The sequence below is a fragment of the Miscanthus floridulus genome, chromosome 2 (genome assembly GCF_019320115.1).
Source record: "Miscanthus floridulus cultivar M001 chromosome 2, ASM1932011v1, whole genome shotgun sequence".
In the NCBI taxonomy this organism is placed as follows: Eukaryota; Viridiplantae; Streptophyta; class Magnoliopsida; order Poales; family Poaceae; genus Miscanthus; species Miscanthus floridulus.
In genome coordinates this window covers 63,835,324-63,842,093 of record NC_089581.1, presented here as the reverse complement: position 1 = coordinate 63,842,093, position 6,770 = coordinate 63,835,324, and the positions used below count along the sequence as shown (strand labels likewise).

The 6,770-nt window shown below is 41.8% G+C and overlaps 1 pseudogene; it reads right to left on the bottom strand.

Annotated features, from left to right (window-relative positions):
* Nucleotides 1-4,177: 4,177 nt before the first annotated feature.
* LOC136536636 (heterogeneous nuclear ribonucleoprotein Q-like) lies at nt 4,178-6,525 on the bottom strand (annotated as a pseudogene).
* Between the last annotated feature and the right edge of the window lie 245 nt (nt 6,526-6,770).

Genomic DNA, 6,770 nt, shown 5'->3' with positions numbered 1-6,770 from the left:
GGTAGCATTGCATTAAGGTGATAACAAGTTACATTTACTTTTACTGAGTAGGTGCATATCTCTTCTCTAGTAACTTAAACAAACACTTATGTAAATCATTTTTTGGACTACACGATAGCAACCACTTGTTTTGACCATAACTATAGTTATACACATCAAAATAATATGGTGGTAGACATTTTGTAAAGCTTATGAAATTTACTACAACTTTCTTTTAATCATCTCAATGTGATTCAGTAGTTATCTAGGTCAAACAATTCAATCTTCCAGATCTAACCAGAGAGTAAGCATTTCTGACAACAGACTTCTAACAGCCATAATTCTTAAATCATAAGGCCTATGATTATGAAAATTTAACACAAGGTAGATAAGTGAGTTATCTACAACTTTGTTATTAACCATCCTTATAGAAAAAGATCATTATCATAAGGAAATCATCACCACAACAGAAACTATACATTCAACCATCTAGTTGAATTATAAGGCAATAATTAACTAGCTGCCTAACAACACTTACTTCTATGCCTCAATAATAGTATCAACAAATTATATACATCACACACACCACAGAAACCATCATGGTTAAGCCTAACTAGGTTATTTATATTCATTTATTAATTTCCTTAGATAATAAGGTGATTTAAAGGATAAATATTTTCATTGCTCAATAAATTCTGAGAAAATTATAGTAGCCTACAAATGACCCTAGTAGTCTACTATACCAATTTCATGCCATTTGGACAAGTATAGTTACCTCTACAAAAATGAAAAGTTACATATGCTTATTTTATCAAAAATAGTTTAGCATAGTGAAAAGTGTCAAGCAACAGATTTAATATTTTTCTAATTTTTCTCCTAGCATCAAAATACTACATAAAAATTTGTATGATCATATGATATGTATTCTTACCCCAATTAATTTCACTAGAAACTAGCAATTAATTAAGATTAAATAGGAAGACCATATTACAATATGTGTAATGTAGGTTTAATATTTTTTCTAGCTAGATCATGTCAACAAAAGACCAGAAAAATTGGAATCACATTTTTATCACTTTCCTAGCTCACGTTATGCATTTTAGAAGATATAAACTACTTTAAAAGCACTTATCTTGCTCAATTTAATTCACCTAGAAAAATACCATAAATAGTAGATTTCATATTTTTATCAAATAGTACACTTCAAGATGAATCTAACAAAATTTGGTTCACCATATTTGGATACTCCTACCTCTAGATATGAATTTTTGAAGTTTGCATTCAAAACTATGAAAATAAATCAGGAAAAACATTTCAAATACTGATTGACAGCTGGGACCTGTGGGTCAATGGGACCCACCCGTCAGCGACACATAGAGCAGGGGCACGGCTTTATTGGTGAAAAGCTCACTGATGGTGAGGTCACCAGCAACGAGGTCGACATCAACGTGTTCACCATCTTATTCCGCACCTACATGCAACCTTGGTTGGCCCGACAGATCACCGGAGCGACCTCACCGGCGAGCATGGTGGCTCAGAGGTGGAGGACTTGTCGTCTCCAGTGAAGATGTGACCAAACAAGCATGGCTATGACTACTACGAACCCTAGTGGAGCTCTACGGTGTGGATCAAGCCACGGTGAAGCGGCGGTGAGCTCCGACCATGTGCATGGCGACACAACAGCGCACAAAGCATGGTGATGGTGTCACTGTTCCAATGAGATGGTGGCCGAAGGTAGGTGTCCATCATCGAGGAAGGTGCTACACCTCTAGGAGACATGGTAACGGGTACCACAGTAGGCTAAGGGTGGCCGGTGAAGTTGGTGGCGGCGAGCGCGTGCTTGCAGCCATGGCAAATGTGCACGGTGGTGTCGCGCGTTCCCACATGATGATGGTGGTAGCAGTTAAATAAATGACGATGTGAGCATCTATGACCTAAGGCAATGATGGAACTAGGGAGAGAGAGGTAGGAGGAGTGGTCGATAAGGCTGGCCACGGTGAGCTCGAAGCTCGGTGGCGCTCCTAGACCATGGCAGCGATGGCGACATAAAATGTCGCATTACCTAGGCTCTAACGGTGGCAATGGTGGCTCGGGGAGGTAGAGCAAGTCATGGTGGAGTTGTGGGTGCGAGGGTTGAGCAGTGGGGCTACATGGACGGTGATGCTACTATTGTGTCGCTCTGCTCTAGAGCAGCGCGCGAGCGAGAGAGGAAGCAAGAGCGAGAGTGAGCACATGGGTGCGTGAAGAGCTGGGTGCTCTCCCTTTTGGCATGGTAGGGTGGGCTGGCGCTGGTGGATAGCCGCCATGCGGTCTGCGTGGCCTGCGTCAGTCAGCCATGATGCACGGTGCTTTGAATCGGCAGGGGCCAATTTAGTCCTTCTCATACATTGGTCATACATGATTGTAAGCATAAGCATATATATAAAATCAACATTTCATGTGATAAGGTATAAGAATGAGATGAAATTTCATGTGTTCATGTTCATGAATGCTTGGATGATGGTTGTGCTCATGAAATGCAAATGTCAAATGCAATGCTTAACACTGGGGTGTTACAACCCCTCCCCTTATAAAAATCTAATCTCGAGATTTGAAAGACCTACCATTCCTTATAAAAGGCAGGATAAACCACATGTAAATAATCCTCCCGTTCCCATGTGGCATCTTATTCATTGTGGTTATTCCACACCACCTTGTAGAACTTAACACTACAAGATTTTCGGTCTACTGCAACGCCAAAAAAGTGTAGCAAAAGACCCAAAAATGGTAGCCATAGTAATTTTGCTACCAATTTTTTTTGGTTAAATGTTGTTGCACTTGTAAGGGTAGCAATAGCATAATGCAATGGGTTACATTTTAGTTGCGACACACAGCCCCTCTATTGCAACACTTTTGACGCTTTTGCAACACCTGGTGAGTGTTGTAACAAAAGCAATTGCAACCACTATGGGTGTGGTAATAGTATCAATTGCAACGAACTAGGCGTTGCTAGCGATACGTATTGCGACACGCTGGTCGTGTAGCAACACAATGCAAGCGCAACGCAACACAGGTGTTGCAATCGTGGTTGTTGCTACGCAGAGAAAGCATTGCAATAGAGGTTCTCTATTGCCACGTCGCCTAAATGGTTGCTATAGGTGGCTTAGGTTATTGCAACATCTCTTTAGGTTGGTTGCTACAGAGAGGTCGTATATTGCCACGTTTCTGAATGGTTGCTATAGATGGCATAGGCTATTGCCACGTTACTTAGGTTGGTTGCTACAGACAGGTCATCTATTGCCACGCTACTAACTATCTGGTTGCTATAGGTAGATTCCTCTATTGCCACCGTCATCTTTTTGTAGTTGCAAGAGATAGTTTCTCTATTGCCACGATTATCGTACCTATTGCCACGACTAAATGTGGTTGTTATATGTGCCATCATATATTGCAACGCCAGATTAATATATTAATAATTCATGTTGCGACACTTTGTTTGGTAGCTTAAATTAATAATCGCAAAACGACAAATACATAATGAAGGAAGCATCGACATCCATTAAAACGAAATATAATTTGTTCATACAAAATCTTTAACAAAACACACCGAGTGTCAAACTAAATGAGAACACAAGTAGATACCTTAACACATAATAATGTGTTAAGCACAGACAACTGTTTGAACTCATTCGAATCAAAAGACTAATGTCTACTATAGCAGCGAAGGTTCCCTTGATATGTATGTTGGCCATCGTCCCACCATTCGCATGCTCCTTCTCAAACTCAAGATTCCTCCTGAAAAAATCATTGACATGCATTAGTTAAACTGAGACTAGTGGTGGCAAAGCTAATTGAACACTGAAGCAAAACACGAGCTGCAGTACTAGAGTTCTGTGAGCTGCAGTACTATCAACCATGAACTTTGAAGCGTAAAGCAAATATAAACATACATGCAGCTGCCTCCCAAGACATTTTAAGAGCACAAACACATCCATATATATTTCTAATCAGCAAGAGGAAACTAAGCCTGGACCATATTTAGGAGCAGAACAAAAGAATAGCTATGTACTTCTCCAAAAGGACTATATGTTCCTTTTTAATGCAAAGAGAGATAAAAGGTTTCACATAGTACCTGTGTATTCTTTTTGGACAATGCAGATCTTTTCCTAGCCGCAGTTTCCTTTAGTTGCTTTGCTGTAGTATGAAATTGTATACAAGGAAGCCTCATAATTTCCTGAAGATGAGCATTTGTTTGATTTATTGTAACAGCAGGTCGAACAAGACGTGGCGGAGGCCTACGAGGTGGAGGAGCACGAGCATACGGTAAACGGCCACCTCGTGGGGCACCATGCCCGACTCTAAAATTTCCTCTCAATCCATGCTTCATTCTAGGTGGTCTCTGTAGTGGCCGCGATAGTCTAGCCCTTACTTTTGCCTGAATCGGGAAATTGCAATCATTACAAAAAAAACTTGCACAATGACATAATATATATTTATATGGACACTGCAAATATAGTTGCAATTTGTAAAACAGACCTTGTGATCACCTTCACCAATCTCAGAGTTACCAAGCAACAGCATTATCATGCGTATCAAATGTAACAAACCCAAAATCCTTTCTCTTGGCAGCTGGCATGTTTCGAGCAAGTTCGACTTTCTCAATAGCTCCATACTTTTTGAGATATTTCTTAACACGGTCTTCATCCCATGAGGGAGGAAGGCCATCAAGAAATACAGTTCTGACCTAAATCATAAATAACATAAATCAGGATGCAACAACTTTAAAGTTTAAACAGATCAGGTAGATACATAGAAACTATTGGGTACACGTGTTAATGGGCAATTCATGATTGATTTTTAAGTTATAATTACTGTACAAAATAAGTAGTCACCTGTGCCATTATTTTGTCATCGACTTGAGGGTAGGAATCAGCAAAGGAAACCTTTGCACTACGATCAACTCCAAAGACTACATCCCTCTTCTGCAATATCCTGAAAGCATCCATTGACTCAGGTCGAGTAGAAAGCTCAAGCAAGGCATAGCCACGATTCATCCCAGGATTGTTAGTATCCTCAACCAGTAGTAAGTCGTCAAAACTTTCAACTCCATAACTCTTCAGTTTATCCTTCAACTGCAAAAGCCAAAACAAGTTATTTCTTCGGTGAAGAAGCAAATGAAAATCACAAAAACAAATCTCAATTGTCATACATGTTCTTTTGTCCATGTTTTACAGATATTGCCAACAAAGAGTGTATCATTGTCATGACTTGGAGCAACGCCACATTGTTTACCCCGCACCTGGAGTATATATTAAATAAAACATGTAAGCCATTTGTGAAAAAGATACAGAAACATAAAATAGTCAATCTTAAGACCAACCTGGTCTTTAGCTCTGAAACAGCACGCCTTGCTTGCTCTACAGTTGCATATCGCAGGAAGGCAAAGCCTTTATTCTTCTTTGTGACAGGGTTCATCATCAGACGAACTTTAGTGATCTCACCAACTTCACCAAAAACCTTCCTAAGGTCATTTTCTGTTGCATCTTTATCCAGCCCACCAACAAAAACTTCAAACTCCTTCCGCTTGCGGTGCTCTTTGACCATTTCATTATGTTCTTCATCATCCACATCCACATGATGTTCTTCGTCAGCATTTTCGTATCCCTCCCCCTCCCCATCATCACCACCTTCATCAAGTTCCTCATCCACCAAATCTATCTCTACTTCAACCACATCTTCAGTATACTCCACCTCTTCATCACCATCCTCGTATTGCTCCTCATACTGCTCCAAATCTTTCTCATCGTAGTCTACAGCAGCCTCCTCTTCATATTCTAGTTCATCCTCGAACTCCAGCCGTTCGCCTTTGTCCTCTTCTTCATATGTTTCTTTTGCAACTCCATCATCTAAAAATTTGAGCATAAGACACACTCCCATCAACTTATTTTAAGATAAAACAGTGAACAGTATCTGACCCATATAGAGCAGAGCCCATCAGCCATAATTACAACAAACACATAATCTTCTTTGTTCTATTTCAAACTAAGTAAAACCTATAGTAGTCATTGTCAAAACAGAATGCCAAATGGCCACAGGCATCAAAATAAATATCCTGGGCATGTCATCAATAGAATGGCCAAAATATATGTTCATGTTCCACCAAGTATAATAGGGATTATTACATAATACAACCGCCATGCTACAACTAATAATCTATAATCTAAATCTCTGAGGCCGCAGGATAGATCATAGCAGAAGTTCACGACCTATGCACGAAATAGGAGCAGAAACAATACCTTCGCCCCGGTTGGCACCGTTGGCCGCAGCATCGGAGCCTTTCTCCTCCACCACCAGCTGTTGCGGCAGCAGAGGCGAGGGCTGCCGCTTCGGCTCCTCCACCACCTTCGGGGCCTCCTCGGCGACCTTCACCTCCTTAGCAGGCGCCTCCTTCATCTCCTCCACAACCGGCGCCTCCTCCGCAGCAGCCGGCGCCCTCCCCATCTGGCCCCTCGCCCCCGGCGCCTTCCTCGCGGTGGCAGCACCACTCCTCTTAGACTTCGGCGGCATCTCCCACGTCACAGCAGACCAAAGGGGAAGAGATCACCTGGACACCACGAAAAAACACAGATTTAGGGGAACCAGAGCCCGAATCTGGGTGCCGAGGGTGGAATCGTGGGGGCGTACCTGGTCCTGGTGCACTCGCGGATCGAATTGGGAGGCAGGCGAAACCCTAGCGCCAGAGGCGAAAGGTGCGGCCTTTGGATTGCGGTGACCTGACACGGAGACCTGGCGACCTGGAGTGGCCTACGTAT